Below are 16,684 nucleotides of genomic sequence, written 5' to 3'. Positions count from 1 at the left end.
CTGCTTTGCAAAACAACCGAAGACCGGCGATACTAGGTCCGGCGAAATAACAACCGGATTGTCGGAGGGCGCTCGGGTGAGGCGATCAGCGAACAGTGCCGTAAAAGTAGCGTGGAACTTTCAAGATGCCGAGCAGGGACAAGGAACATGAGGAAATCAAAAAGTCATTCGGCTTTATGATGGACAGAATGGATGTAGTCACCAAACAACAAAATACAGTGATGAGTTTAATGGCTGAAATCAAAGATTTTAAAAACAAAAAAATGGAGAAGAACCAGAGGATTATGCGCTAGAAGGACGTGTAGCAAAACTTGAACAGTACACCAGGATCAATGGCATTATTATCACCAGTCTGGACATCAAACCTCGGTCCTATGCCAAGGCTGTGGCAAATAAAAGTTTTGCAACAAATGCTGATCAAGTTTCTGCTGAGCAACAGGTCATTGCTTTAATGAGTCAAATAGGGATATATATCAATGCTGAGGACATAGAAGCATGCCATCCATTATCAAGAGGTGAGAACCACCATAAAGCAAACCATCGTGAGGTTTGTCAACAGGAAACGAAAACATGAAATCCTTAAGGAAGGAAAAAAACTAAAAGGGACAAATTTTTATTTAAATGAACTCTAAAGCAAAAAAAAAACCTCTGACATTGCAAGACAAGCTCAATTTTTGAGGAAAACACACAAGATACAAGGAACTTGAACTTCAAACTGTAGAGTATACATAAAGTTAAACGGCACTCCAGAAGAAGCAAAAATACTTTGGATTCGAGAAATGCAGGAGCTGGACAGATTTGCCTGAAGGCCTGGATAGAGCTGTAAATACATATGACACTGGACAATCTCGGACAATGATGGATTCATATGATACAATGGCATCCTGGACTGACAACATGGACACCTTTATTACAGATCACAATAAAAAAATCTATCATAATATATTAGGCCATGATCTACCGGTACTGAGCATTATTGATCACACTGACTCCAATCATTTAAAATTAGATTACTTCGATCCTGACCACAAATTTCTATCAACTAGCTCAGATAATTGCAAATATTATACTGGAAATGAAAACAATACTTTGGTTAAATCTGAAGGGAAATTCTCAATAATTCACTTTAACAGTAGAAGCATGTACACAAATTTTGAAGACATCACAGAATGCTTAAAGCACTTTGAGAACCCGTTTAGAGTGATTGCGGTTTCTGAAACGTGGTTCAATGAGGAAAAGGGCGGCGAAGCTCAGGAGGTAGAGCGCTCGTCTTGGGATCAAAAGATCGCAAGTTCGATTCCCGGCTCCTCCGTGTTATATGTAGAAGTGTCCTTGGGCAAGACACTGAATCCCTAATGCCCCCAATAAGCAGGTCGGCGCCTTGCATGGCTGCATGGTCGCTATTGGTGTGTGAGTGTGTGTGTGAATGGGTAAGTGTGAAGCACATTGTTAAGCGCTTTGACTTGAAAAGCGCTATATAAATGCAGACCATTTACCATTCAAAAGGGAGTTGATTTTAAATTAAATGACTATAATTTGAACTATGTAAATAGAACAAACAAAATAGGAGGAGTAGCTATATATGTACACAAAAGATTCAAATCGAAGATAATACAAAACATGTCCTTTGTAATTGATGATTTACTTGAATGTCTTACAATAGAAATTATAGATGAAAAAGGAGAAATATTATAGTCAGTTGTGTATATAGATCACCCGGCTCAAATCTTGAAACCTTCACAAACTGGGCTGAAAAAACATCTCATCTCATCTCATCAGCCGTACCGCTTATCCTCATTAGGGTCGCGGGGGGCTGGAGCCCATCCCAGCCATCTCCGGGCAGTGGGCAGGGGACACCCTGAACTGGTTGCCAGCCAATCGCAGGGCACACAGGGACAGACAACTCATTCGCTCATTCACACCTAGGGACAATTTGGACCGGCCAATTCACCTGAAATGCATGTTTTTGGAACGTGGGAGGAAACCGGAGTGCCCGGAGGAAACCCACGCAAGCACGGGGAGAACATACAAACTCCGCACAGGAAGTCTGGAGCTGGATTTGAACCCACAACAGGTTCCCATGACATGAACTGTGCCGCACAAGCGCTAACCACTGCGCCGCCGTGCTGCCCTCTGAAAAAATATATTCAACAATAAGCGCCAAAACACTATTTATTTGTGGAGATTTCAACATCGATCTAATGAATCCAAACAAACATAAAAACATTGATGACTATATTAATGTAATGTACAGTATGAGTTTGTACCCAACTATATTAAGGCCTAGTAGAATCACTTCACACAGTGCAACACTCTTTGACAATATATTTACAAGTAATATTGAATTTAGAAACATCAGCGGATTACTGGTTTGTGACATTTCTGATCACCTCCCAGTATTTACAGTGTATGATGAAAAGGTTACTAGACAAGAATCAACGATGGAATATTTTTGCAAACGAGTTAGAACTGAAGAGACTATTATATCACTCTATGGGGACTTAGTTAAACAAAACTGGAATGCTATATATGGTATAGATGAGGTGGATCGTGTGCTTGACATAATTTGGGAAATATTCACAAACAAGTATAACAAAAACTGTCCAATGAGACAAACTAATATTAAGAATAATTCTGTAAAGCATCCATGGATTACTAAGGGTTTATATAATGATTTTAAGAAAAAAAACACCTTATATAGAAAATGTATTAAACTAAGAACTGAGGAAGCCGAATCACGAAATAAAACGCATAAAAACAAATTGACAGGAATAATAAGAGCGATCAAGAAATTATACTATAGCAATTTATTACACAATATCAAAAGTAATATTAAATGTATTTGGGCTACTGTATATTAAATACTCTAATAAAAGGAAAGAATGTAAGTAATGCATATCCAAACTATTTTATTGATAAGAACAGTGAAAATTATCATTTAAATCAAGTTGTGGAGAATTTCAAGTGTCATTTTGTGAATGTTGGACCAGAGCTATCTGCAAATATCCCAGAGTGCAGGAGTAAGCAATTTGAGTCACTGCGCTGAGGCGCATGCGCAAAGTTAAACACGCGAATTTAAACCCGAGACTGACTGCGGTTGAAGTGGAAAAACATATTACAGAGCCCCAAACATGTCTTTTTCAAAGCGTGCAGTGAAGAGAAAGGTCGGTGATGAGCACAGACAATTTCTGGAATAGTGGGAAGTGCAATATTTCTTTGTTGAGCACAGGGGCGCCCCAACATGTCTTATTTGCACTGAAAAAGTTGCCGTGCACAAGGAATACAATTTGAGACGTCATTATACAACTAGACATGCTGATGAGTATGAAAAATACCAGGGAGATGAGCGAGTCAACCAGGCTGCCAGTCTTAAAACATGTTTAATGAGGCAACAAGATTTCTTTAAGAAAGCAACCAAAGAGAACGATGCAGCAGTCGAAGCTAGCTACGTAGTTAGCAGACATGGGACCAAGTCACACATGTGCAAGTCTCAAGTAAGTCTCAAGTCTTCACCTTCAAGTCCCAAGTAAGTCCCAAGTATTTTTTTCTTGGGCAAGTCAAGTCACAAGTCAAGTCCCGAGTCTTAGATTGCCAAGTCCAAGTCAAGTCACAAGTCATAAAAACAGCGACTCGAGTCGACTCGAGTCCAAGTCACTAAGTCTCAAGTCCCCATGTCTGGTAGTTAGTGAGATGATTGCTAGAGCAGGAAAGCCATTCACAGAAGGTGAATTTGTCAAAAAGTGCTTAATACAGGCTGCACATATTGCCTGTCCAGAAAAGAAAGGGCAGTTTAAAAACATCAGCCTTTCTGCCAACAGCGTGGCAGAGCGCATTTCTGACCTGTCAAGTGACATTTATGAGCTCATTGACTTGCAGTGCAACTCTGCACTCAAAGCTAGGTTCAGGAAGGTGAGTGGAGAAGCAGACAAGCTTGGGCAATTTTTAAGAGAGTTGACACCCAGCTTCCCTGAACTTTCCCGAGTGTTCAAGCGGACCATGTGCCTTTTTGGAAGCACATACTTGTGTGAGAAGCTCTTCTCCACCTTGAACTTCAATAAGTCCAAGTGCAGGTCCAGACTTACTGATGAGTACCTTCAAGCCCTACTGAGGGTCTCCACTGCTTCCTCCCTCAAGCCAAATGTGGCTCGGCTATGTGAGAAGAAGCGCTGTCAGGTCTCTAGCAGCAAGAAGTAGGCAAGAGAAGCCTTATTTAGAACAGTTCAGGTTTAATGTTATATTCATGTTCAAAAAGTTTGTGGAATAATCGTCTGTATCTGCTGTATGATCATTTTCATTTATTTATTTAATTATTATTTTGTGTTAAAAATAAAGGTATTTGAGAACATTGGAATGTTTTATCAGCGCTTTTCTTGTGGAAATCCTGACGTGGCCCAGCCTCATCCAGGATCTGCCTCTAGCGGACCCTAGGTCAATTGAGTTTGAGACCCCTGCTCTAGACCCTCCAGAGGCTATGGAGGTGGATCGTACATCGCTGTCCGTCCAGGAGTGTCAGCGCCGACTCTCTACCGGCCTCTGTCTGTACTGCGGAGGGCAAGGACACCGGGCCCATCAAAGGGGGGAGCTCACCGAACGATTGGGGTCGTCCGGTTGGGTTCCGTCCACACCCCGATTCCCCTGACCGGAAGGCCAAGGCTCCAGGTGCACCTTCAAAGTTCCGGGTCAATCCAGTCCCTGTCCACCCTTGTGGACTCGGGCGTGGAGGTCAACATCCTGGATGCGGCCTTCGCCCGGAGTATGGGGTTAAGAGGCATTCCCCTTCCAACCCCAGTTCCTGCCCAAGCGTTGGATGGGCATCTATTGGGCACGGTAACAGAGTAGGTGGAGATGAGACTTTCTGGGAACCACCGCGAGTGGATTAGTTTCTACCTGCTTCCTTCCCCCAGCCAACCGCTCGTCCTGGGTCAGCCGTGGCTGGTTAAGCACAACCCTCACTTGGACTGGCGGACAGGAGCGGTCTTGGAGTGAAGGGTTGAATGCCAACGAACCTGTTTTCACACAACCTCTCATCCTATCCTTTCCAGGTCTCCTCCCGCAACACCTAATCTAGCTGAGGTTCCCATCAGCTTGCCGGTTTGCCAGTCCTGCTTTCCTGCTCGCCAGCCATCGGGCTCCAGGTGCACCTTCAAAGTTCGCCTGTCTCAACGTCAGTCTGTCTGCCTGCCCGATCCTCTGTCCGCATGTCTGCCTGACTAGACGTCCGTCGGGGCGCCTAGACCGCTGGTCCGTCCGCCCGGTTCGCCTGCCTGCTTACCAGCCCACCGGTCTCGACGTCTGTCCGCCCGGCGGTACAGACGTCCGTCTGTCCGAAGTCCGTCCACCCGCCCGTCTCGACGTTCGTCCGTCCGCCTGCCTTCCCACCGGTCTCGACGTCTGTGTGCCAGCCAACCCGGATCGTCCGTCGGCGTGTCTCGAGACCGGCCTGCCATGAAGCCCGCCTGCCAGTCTACCTACCGCCTGAATCTGGACCAACCTGTTCCGCGCTGAGGTCGTTCCCGAGGTTTCGGCTCATCGGTTCTTCCACCTTCGGACCCGTCCCCTGCCGCCCCTTTGGATGCCGGCGAGGGGGTCTCCGTCCATTCGGAGGAATTCTGAGGACTACCTGTGACGCTCCTTGGGATTATCGGTGACGTATTTTTGGATTTACTTGTGGATTACCTGTGTTTTCCTGTGACTCTTTCTTGGTTTGTCTGTGATGACCTGTGACTTACCCTTGGATTAATTTTTTTTTGTGTCTTGGGACTTCCGTCCCTTGAGGGGGGGAGGGGCTCTGTCATGATTGCCGAAGTGAAGACACCTGTGGCAATCGTTTGGCGCGCTGGAGCGCGCTCTCTGATAGGCTGACGTTCTCTTCTTAAGCAGTCAGCGTCCAGACAAGGACAACGAACGCAATTGAGTCCGAGATTCCATTCTGTGTCGTGACATAAAATGTAAGCGCGGGATGGCAAAGGAGGTTGGTTCTGACTCATTGTCATTTTGAGATTTCACGTGATTTATAGAACAAATATAACGATTATGTTCTTATCAATTTTAGATGAGTGTAATTTTTATAATAACAATCCTAATTTAAAAAAAGAAACAAAAAAGGAAGGGATGATGCTGATTGATTGACATGCTGTGACGTCACGTTATTGTGTTTTTATTTATTTATCAAGGGAAAAATTGTTAATGCATTGTTTCTGTTCTGTATTGGCGAGTGGACTCATTTACTCATTATTAAAAATAATTTTGATAATAATAAAAAAGAAACATACAAAAAAGTTACACAGGAGATTGCTGTTGATTCATAGACATGGTGTGACGTCACGAGATTATGTTTTTTTTTAAAAAAAGGAAGCATACGAGGTTAAGGGGGAGTTGCTGCTGTTTCATTGACAAGTTGTGATGTCATGGTATTGTATTAAGATAATTTTGATTGAGTTCTCAAATATTTCATTAATAGGTGATTTGCAATTAAACTGATTACAATTTGAAAAAAATAATATTACTTCAAAAAAAAAAAAGTAAGCGCGGGAGGTGAAGGTGGGCTTCTGCGCACGCGCGGTAATGCTCGTCCTCTCTCTTCGTTATCACCGTTAATCACGTTATCTCTCGCCTTCACTTGGACTCCAGGGAACCAAACGGAACCACACCGGACCACAGCCGGTACGGCGGAACCGCAGTGATTTGGACCTTTGTTGAAGTTTTGTGGAGCCCCCCTTCCCGCCGCCGAAAATGTCGCCTTTGACGGGACTTAAACGAGGTAAAGAACGACACACGAGTTGGCTACTTGTCACTTGTTTCGAAGCGACGTCCTGGGACAACTAAACACCCACCCACCCTCTTTATTTTCTCCTTTTGACTCCCTACACTCGTCTTTCTTCTCTTCTTTTGACCCCACTCCCTTTTTGTTATTCTGCTATAATTGGAAAAAAATATGCTTTATTTTTTAATTAAAAGTTGGCACACAAAACATGGCTGCCATTGTGGCGGATAACCAGGGGGGATTAACGGGCATTCAGCCTCCTCCCAACAACCCCCCCCCCCCCCTCGCCCCCACTCCTATCAATACGATAGCTTCGCATTTTAAATGTCTTCATAAAGTGCTTGCAATTATAAATATATACGATTATGCCCCTCCCCTTGCACCTGACCCAGGGCCCTCAACAGAAACCTGATAATTTGTTGTGCTTGTTTCCACAACCTTGCTCCTAATTGGAGGGAAGAAAACAGTGTCATATCTAAATTTTCCTCTAAAACAAATGATTCCTAATAAATCATAAACAAATGGATAAAATGTTTTCAATCCATTGCATTGCGTGTGAGGGAGTGCAGGCAGATGTTTTCTGACCTCTTTGGAACTCGGAATAGACATAATCCAATGACAATTCAAAAAGCGTTTAAGAGACAAACATTTTCAAATAAATCATAAAACAAATGTATTAGAATCTTTCAATTTGTTGCATCGGGTGTGGGGAGTCATGGCAGATGTTCCTTGACCCATTTGGCACTCGGAAAAGACCTAATCCAGTGCCTTATAAAAATATGTTTAAAAGACAATATTTTAAGATAAATAGATTTAAAAATAGATGATTTCGGACTTCTTTGGGACTCTGAATAGACATAATCCAGTACTATATCCAAATACGTTTTAAAGAAAAATAATTAATATAAGTTGTAAATCAATTATATAAAATTTTCAATGTTTTGCATCGTGTATGAGGGAGTCCATGCAGATGTTTTCTGTCCTATTTGGGACCCTGAAAAGACTTACTCCAGCGCCTTATAAAAACACACTATTTAAACAAATATTTTTTTTCTGACCTTTTTGGGACTAAGAATACAGTTAATTTGTCGATCAGGGTTTGATGGCTAATGCTTGTTTTGAAGCAAAATCGAAATGTATTTAACTGTTTTTCCTCTGAGTATTGTCATCTTAATTTAGATTTAAGATGCATATTTGAAGTGATGCGCTTTAATAAATGCATTTTGAAATATACATTTAAGTCACAATAAATTGCTAGAAAGATAAAAATGTAATGCTTTTTCAACATCTGAATTTAAAAAATACAATTGAAAAAAATATAAGATTATACTTCCATGTTTTTAATAACAAATGAACAATTTTAAAGTTTTTTTTTTAATAATAATAATAATTTGAATGAAATGGAGAAAATACCATAAGGAATATACATTATTTAAACACATGAACTTTTTTTTGTTTCATAGTTTTTTTCATATTATAGTTTGTTTTTATTTTTTAAATCATGTTTAAATGTCTTGGCAGCACGGCGGCGCAGTGGTTAGTGCGTGTACAGCACAGTTCTAAGGTCTTGGGAACCTCCTGTTTGGGTTCAAATCCACTTACTGTGCGGAGTTTGTATGTTCTCCCCGTGCTTGCGTGTGTTTCCTCCGGGCACTCCGGTTTCCTCCTACATTCCAAAGACATAAATTTCAGGTGGATTGGCCGGTCCAAATTGTCCCTAGGTGTGAATGAGCGAGCGAGTGAGTTGTCTGTCCCTGTGTGCCCTGCGATTGGCTGGCAACCCGTTCAGGCTGTCCCCTGCCCACTGCCCGATGATTGCTGGGATGGGCTCCAGCACCCCCGCGACCCTACTGAGGATAAGCAGTGCAGCTAATGAGATGAGATAATGAAATGTTTAAATGTATTTACATTTATAAAATTCACAAGACTTGTCTTCTACCTGTTGTCCATTTTTTTTTTACTTTTATGCTGATTTGTTAAATTCTTGATTTTTGTTGCAACGTGCTTGAAAAAATGAGAAATGTGAGAAATCCAAATCAAATGAATTCACTCCATCAGGCAATGTAGACTAGTAACATACAGTCAAGAAAAATGAAATAATTCAATTTGAAAATACATTTAAGGGCAGTGACAGTATGGTTTTTAATGGGAACGTAATGGAAACTTGTAATTGCTGACAATTTTGGAAAATAAAATTAGCATAATAGGAACAGCTTTAATTTGCAATACCAAATGGCTATCTGTTGAACATCGTAAATTATGTAATCTCTATTCCTTTTAACATGCAAACAAGACATGGTAAACACCTGACAGTTTGGATGCTGCTGTTTTGGTTTACAAAGTGAATAACAGAATCACTGGTGGCCTGTGTGAGCTGGTTCCAATTTTATTTCCATTCTTACTTTTTTTTTTTATTAGACCTAATCTTTAGGTTCAGTAAATTTGTTGTTTTCTTAAGATGCTGCTGTTTTGGTTGCAAAAGGTGAACAACAGAGTAATTGGTGCCTTGGGCAAGCCCATTCTGATGTGTTTCGGGATCCGAAGATCATGCATCCATTTCATTTATTTTTATTTATTTTTTTAAGATTATGGCTAATTTTCATGTTCATTTCATTCATTATTATGTGCAAATGAGAAATTATTAACAACCCCTATTGACTATTTGGATGCAGTTGTTTTGTTTTTCCAAAGGAAGTAACAATTAGAAAATGGTGCCCAGTGCGAGCTAATTCTGATCAGTTTTGCAATCCCAAATCCAGTGCTTTTGAAAAGCAAAACAAGATAAAAAATCCGTATTTCATCCTTCCCTCCCCTCATCAACATTTCTCCTCTCGCCCCCTGCCACCCCCCAGCCGTATGTGTCCAACCCAACATGTGGGGAGGTAATCCCAGCTATTAGGGTAATCTCCTCTGCATGCCGATCAATAGAGGAGGGTGTCTGGTAGATTGCGGGCATCTACCAGACAAGGGAGGGCAAAGGAAGCTTGGGTAGAGGGGAGCGTGGGTACAGAATTTGGGCTGAAGAAAAAATGATTTAATCATGGCGATTGGGTCAGAGGGCTAAAGTCTGGGGCGAGGGGGGGTGGGGGGTGGATTGAGCACACCAGAAAACGAGAGAAGCAATGTTGTGCTAAGTGGTAGACATATTTATTCATACAATATTGTCCGTTGTGGACAAATCAGTCACAAGGACTACATTGAGTTGTACTAATAAACAAGTTAATGGTTTTCTAATTGTTGTGAAGGTTACTATAGTATCAAATTAAAGAAATCTAGTGTCACTTTGTTTTCTGATAGCGGGCCGGAACTACAGTCCAGGTGTAAGGCGGCGTCGATGAGTAAGATATTTGCCGATTCCTGTCTCCTGTTTAACCCCGGGAAGATATCGTCCTTCTGCGCCAGGGCCTCGGGTTACTATAGCATTGTGTAAAAGATGCAGTAGCCCCGACGGAGAAACCTAATCCCAACCCTGCCGCCAGCTGTCATTCTTTTACTTTGCCGCAGGGCAAAATGGCTGACCAACACGTATCGCTTTACCTCGCCGCAATCTTCAGATCAATGTCTGATTGATCACAAATATGCTAGGGATTACAGATTATCTATAAATTTACATTATAATCTAAAAAATGAAATGAATAAATCAAAATTGGTTTGATTTTGTCTGTAATGAAGCGCAAATTTTTTGTTGGTGAGAAACTCCAAAATATGCAGGACATGCGGCTGTCGAGGACCAGGTTGCCCAACCCTGAGTTAAAGCTAGCAAGATCTTTAGATTTCTTTGAGATTTGCAACATCACATATTTTGTGGCCTCTGTTTAAAGGTTAAAACAAATTAATTAATCAAGAACTAAATCATAGATTATCAAATGTATCCATCTTTATATTCTAATTGGATGTTTCGCAAAAAAATTGTAAAACATTAGTATTAAGTAAATAAAAATCCAACTAGTTTTAAATTAGTTTTTTTAACTAATTACAATTCATTCAAATTTTAAAATACAGTTATGATAGTGGACGTATTAGTTATAACAAAATGCTTGGTGACTCTTTTTGCTACCAATTTTTAAATCTCATCTCAACACTAACATAATCTGCATTTTTTTTTTGTAACCGGCGAACCAAAAAGCAACACGAAAAGAAATGGCGATTCAATCCTGACCTTGTTGAGATAATCTAATCCCTGTTGAGAGTGCTTTTTTTAGAGAGCAAGTTAATACGTACAGATTATATGCCAGTGTCTCCCACACTAGCCAATCCATGTTCAAAAGACATTGGGGAAGAGGCTCAGCAAAAGCACAAATTAAAACTCAAAATATTTTTCCAAAAATGTGAAACCTTACGAATCATCTACGCTCCCTCACTTGATTTTAATTTTACGATAAAAAGCCACTCACGGAGCAGTTTGCCCAGCACCGTGAAGAGTAATAATCCCTGTATGTGTTGTGCAACAGCACACTGGATTGGGCGATGTTAGGGGGCGGGGCTAATTCTGCACAAATTCCACCATTTAATCTCTTAGGTAGATGAGGCTTTTTGCCCACTCCAGTGTTGTTTTTGTAGGTCTCTTGAGGATTCTTGGAGGTGTCTCCAGTAAAAGCTATATGAATGTGACAAAATAATTACCACCCCTTTATTAATTTATTTTAATCTATTTCCCTGTTTTCTTGAACTTGACTCTCAACAACCCAAATAGGCCATCTTTGTCTTTTCTGTTTACCACAACCTCTTTGATGTCAGGATGGGGCTATTTAACGAATCCAGCATTAGAGCTCTTAACACATCCAGTCTTTACCAATTTCTTTCAGGGATTAACTAGAGCTAATCTTTTATTTGTGTTTTTGACTATTGTGTTATTGATTTCTTCTGGCCCTGTCATGTCTGCACGTAAATCAAGTTGGATTAGAGAAAGATATGCGCTAGTGCCTGTCCAATGTAGATATTTTACAGGAAAAATAATTGATTTTTAGAATAATTGGTTTATGATTTATAATATAGATAACCTTTTAAATAACTTTTTCTGTGTTCATAACGTAAAATCACTGTCGTTAAACATTTTAAAAGATGCTGAGTGATAGAAGACATGTTGTTTGCGAGTTGCTTATTCTACACATGATCCTAATGGTGCTTTCATGGTACATTCACAATGTCAGTAACTCACATTTTTTCCACCATTTTATGACATCTCATCTCATCTCATCAGCCGTACCGCTTATCCTCATCAGGGTCGCGGGGGGGCTGGAGCCCATCCCAGCCATCTCCGGGCAGTGGGCAGGGGACACCCTGAACTGGTTGCCAGCCAATCGCAGGGCACACAGGGACAGACAACTCATTCGCTCATTCACACCTAGGGACAATTTGGACCGGCCAATTCACCTGAAATGCATGTTTTTGGAACGTGGGAGGAAACCGGAGTGCCCGGAGGAAACCCACGCAAGCACGGGGAGAACATACAAACTCCGCACAGGAAGTCTGGAGCTGGATTTGAACCCACAACAGGTTCCCATGACATGAACTGTGCCGCACAAGCGCTAACCACTGCGCCGCCGTGCTGCCCCATTTTATGACATTTTAAGTAAAAATTAATCAGTGTTTGGTTGATAATTGGCAGTCAAAATCGGGCCAATGAATTGGTGGGTCCTGGCTAATTTCTTATGCTACACAAGATTCTAACAGTACTTCCCTAATGTCGGTATATATATTTTTTTCATTTAATGACCTTTTAAATGGAAACCAATTCATGTTTAGCTGAGATTTGACAATCAAAATCGTCGGATAATCGGTGGGTCCCTTCTAGTTGCTAATGCTAACATGATTCTTACAAAGAATGACAATAAAAGTAAATTCTTTTCTTCTATTCTATTCTATTCTATTGATGCATAGTAACTTGCAATTTTCTGCTCGTTACAACATATTAAGCGAAAACCGTCAGTCTTTTGCTAAAATGGGCCAATTAATGGGCTGGACCTTGCTTGGTTCTAATGCTACACATGATCCTAAATGGATTCATGGTACTTTCACAATGTCGGTAACCGATTTTATTTCTCCACATTTAATGACATTTTGGGGTTTTTAAGGGTTATTGATCTATCTTCGTTATTCATTATCCATTATCCGTTATCGGTCAGTTCATAATACGCTACAAAGCCTAGGAGCCGGGACACTTACTCTCAGCCAAAAGGCCAAGCTAAGGTCCTAGCCCTAAAGCCTTGCTGCGATCATTGCGAATGCACCGTTCCCGGAGGTACTGCAATACCGGGCCGATGCGTGGAGTGGACAGAGCAAGCTCATATTCCATCTCCGAAATGCAAAAATCAAAGAGGCCAAGCTAAGGACCTAGCATCAAAAGGCCAAGCAAGGCCAAGAAGGCCAAGCTAAGGACCTAGCATCAAGGCCAAGCTAAGGACTTGGCATCAAAGCCTTGAGCAATCAATCTTTAAGTGAAAGGAAATCATTAATTTGGACAGCTGTTTTCAGTTTACATCAATCCATCCATTATCTGTACCGCTTATCCTCAGTAGGGTCGTGGGGGTGCTGGAGCCCATCCCAGCCATCCTCGGGCAGTGGGCAGGGGACACCCTGAACTGGTGGCCAGCCAGTCACAGGGCACACAGAGATAGACAACCATTCGCTCGCTCATTCACACCTAGGGACAATTTGGACCGGCCAATTACCTAACATGCATGTTTTTGTAATGTGGGAGGAAACCGGAGTGCCCGGAGGAACCCCACGCAACCACGGGGAGAACATGCAAGCTCCACACAGGAGGTTCGATCTCATGACCTCAGGACTGTGCCACGGACACGCTGCCGTGCTGCCCCGGTTTACATTTGAATTGTTAAAATAGTCCATCGAATCGGCCTGTCCCTGATATACAGCCTTGTTTGTTTGTAACTAATTGACATTATGTTTGACAATTGTAAACGCGAAAGATTGTTGGGACACACAAAAGCTTTGATTTGTCATTGCTGGCAGGATTATTGGTGGCAAGACAGTCAATGCGAAATGCGGTTTAGCAACACAAGCATAAGGACGGTCACATGCTCACTCTCCAGTCGGCGCTAGCTTGGCACAGGCCCGCGGGAAAATTTGGATGACCTCATCAAAAATTGATATTTTCTTTCATTGCTGTTGTGAGTAACAATTAGAAAGAGATTCTAAATTTAACCATAAATCTGTGATGATGCTTTTTTTGAGGCCTTGGCAGGACATAACACGCAAAGTTTTGGAGCACAGGAGTTTTTTTTTGTGTGTGTGAGGGCACATGCATGAGAGCAACAGAGAGGCCATCTAACCATGGGGAGTTTGTGCTGAGCTGGTTGTGGTACGTCAGGATGAATCAATGCCAGGACAGCTGACTGGACATGCCTATTCATCTGCCAAAGAAAAGGGAGAGAAAAGGGGCGAGAGGCATTCTAAAAGATAGGAGCGCACTCTAACCCCTCCCTTCCCATCCTGCACATCCCGCACCCCACCCCCTGCCCCGGAGCAACATTACTCTTTGTGCACCTCCGAAGCACAAGAGGTGAAAAGGACACAGACGAGGAAAAAAAGTGTGTGTGTGTGTATATATATATATATATATATATATATATATATATAAAAATCTTTTTTCACATTTTTGGTTGACAGCGTGTAATAATTTATTTTTAGACTTACTTATTACGAGAAGTTGGCCTGAACTTCCTGGAACGGCTTGATCCTGACTACATTGAAGATGCTTGAATCACAGAACTTTGCAACATTTGGTTGCATGACCAGCTGTGGAAGGCGGGTGACGCTGAAGCAAAATCCGCTAACAATTACACAGCTGCCAGTGGCAAGCAATAGCCTGCAGCAAAGTGGCTACCCTAAGTGGCCAGAGAAGGAAACAGGAAAAAAGGTGGACTCTGTGACATTTGCTTCCATTAAAGGCGAGTCACACTGAAGGACACAGCAAGGATTATTTACACAGAGCAGCTAACAATAAGCGGCTAGTGGCGGGAAAATCATAGCGAAACTACAGAATTATTTTTGAATCATTACAAAAAACAGGAATAATCAAAGATGTTACTTGCTAGTTGCTAATCCTGAACATTACATTTATTAGGAATTTATGGTACTTTCACAATGTTGTTGACTTCAATCTTTTTCATGTTTTGACGGTTTAAGTGAAAACCGATACACATAACATTGGATAAAAACATTCTTTTATTTTCAGGCAAATTTGAATGTGTAAGAAAGTCTAGAGTGATTCATCACGTTGAGTGCTAGTTATTGCTAAAGGCATTAATCCTATTTCTATGAACGAGCTAATACACATTCAATTCTACCTGTGAGTCTTTCGTAAGTGTTCGTGTTTTTGGTTTTGACGGACTGAACCTAATAACATGGTTAATCCTGTCGTGTATTTTTTTAAAGGGGGAAGGGGGGGGGGGGGGGTGTCACTGTCACATGTCAACACCAAATTTAAGGAGTTTCTCATTTTGTGGACAAAGGCTCTTAGTGCTGCGTTAGTAGACCTCCCCCCCAGACTGATGGCCCGCTTCTTTCCATCTGTTGACTTCGTCCCCATTGTCCTATAACCTTAACCCTCAAATCGCCATCCTTCGGTTTTGCCCGCCCCTTCCCTCTCCAAACTGCGTGCCACATTAGCCTTGCGCTAATGCTAATCCTATGCCGTCTGTAAACACCTGCCTCCTTCCGGACGGAATCTCCATTTTGGACTGCTTTTTACAGACCCTGGCCAGTCCCAGTGATATGGGTGGGTGGCAGTGTTCCCTCTAAGCTGCGCGCGTGCGCAATTGCACACTGCTCGCACATTCACAGCGCACAAGAAAATCTAGCCTGCGCACAAAAATGAGGGCTCAAAATTACTAATTAAGAAGCAACTTAAGTCAAAGTTGCAGTGCATGAAGGTAAAAATACATGGGTTCCCCTGACGTTGTGTCCTAAATGCAGTATTTTGAAGTCGAGTCGAAGTAGAGAGAAGTTGAGTAAAGTTAGTAGAGAACCGGCTTCTTTGGCTCGGCTTACTAAAAGGAACCGGCTCTTTCAGGTCCTAAACGGCTCTTCAGGTTGTTTTTTCTTCTTTAATCCCAACATGACCAAATATTACGTAAAATTATGCACAACATGACTTAAAGGATGGGGGGAATAGAACAAAAAAGAAAAAAATATTAAAATGAAAAAGTAGTGAAAAGCTAAGAAAAATAGAAACAAAAGGAAGAGAAAAAAAGAAGGAAACATTTAGAAAAAAAAGCCGAAAAGAAAAAAATGTAGGAAAAAAGTAAATAGAGAACAAAAAGAAAAAAGTAAAAAAAAAGTAGAAAAAAACACTGAAAAAAGAAAAAGTTTGTGTTGCATTCAAATAATTTCCAATTATATCAAGTGAATCTTGTTGCCAACATTGTACTTCTACTTAAAAATGTGATTAAGTACAGTTCTTACTTACAACCGACTAAATAAGCCCCCCAAAATGTTGATATTATGCGACAAAATATATCAGGAAATAAAAAATGGATATCTTGTGAAAGAATTGAAAGAACAAACGACGTTTGTAGGCTGTACAACCTTTGCAATAGTACATGAGTCAATTCATTCAAAAGTGAAAAATAATTTTGCATTGCCGGAAACTCAGGAAAATGTAACTTGATGTCAAATTTTGGACATGTTTGATTAATTATCTTGCCACACTTGGGATTATGGTTGCTCAGTGTTGTTTCAAGCGTTGCTCACTGACTTTGTGGGAACGCTCAGACCCGTGGAAAATTAGAGGGAACATTGGTGGGTGGTACTGGGAATTTTGGAATTAATTCAATCCAAGTGAATACACTGTAGTATCAATCGGTACGGATCCAATACCGATACATTTTGCTCGGAAGTGCCATGATCATTGAATAATTGAACTGGCTTGAGTCGGTTTATAATTATGATAAACACAGT

At 41.4% G+C, this 16,684-nt stretch overlaps 2 protein-coding genes and 1 pseudogene across 4 annotated transcripts in view; 1 reads left to right on the top strand and 2 right to left on the bottom strand.

Annotated features, from left to right (window-relative positions):
* The window catches only part of LOC148370808 (relaxin-3 receptor 2-like), a 40,286-nt gene that overhangs the window by 8,180 nt on the left and 15,422 nt on the right, over positions 1–16,684 (bottom strand). The gene's annotated exons all lie outside the window — the stretch shown is intronic.
* The window catches only part of LOC148370807 (zinc finger protein 516-like), a 28,546-nt gene continuing 17,749 nt past the window's right edge, over positions 5,888–16,684 (top strand). Inside the window, exons 1-2 of one of the 2 annotated variants that reach the window (XM_088328579.1) lie at positions 5,888–5,971; positions 6,631–6,760. The gene's annotated coding sequence lies outside the window, so the exon portion shown is untranslated. Of the gene's footprint in view, positions 5,972–6,566; positions 6,761–16,684 lie in introns of those variants that run through there. The other variant, XM_088328580.1, reaches the window with a different exon arrangement.
* On the bottom strand, positions 12,983–13,142 carry LOC148370810 (U2 spliceosomal RNA; annotated as a pseudogene).

Source organism: Urocampus carinirostris, chromosome 2 (assembly GCF_059441175.1).
Source record: "Urocampus carinirostris isolate Australia breed hairy pipefish chromosome 2, RoL_Ucar_1.0, whole genome shotgun sequence".
NCBI classification, from domain to species: domain Eukaryota; kingdom Metazoa; phylum Chordata; class Actinopteri; order Syngnathiformes; family Syngnathidae; genus Urocampus; species Urocampus carinirostris.
The sequence above is the reverse complement of the archived record's forward strand: the minus strand, read 5'-3'. Positions and strand labels throughout refer to the sequence as shown.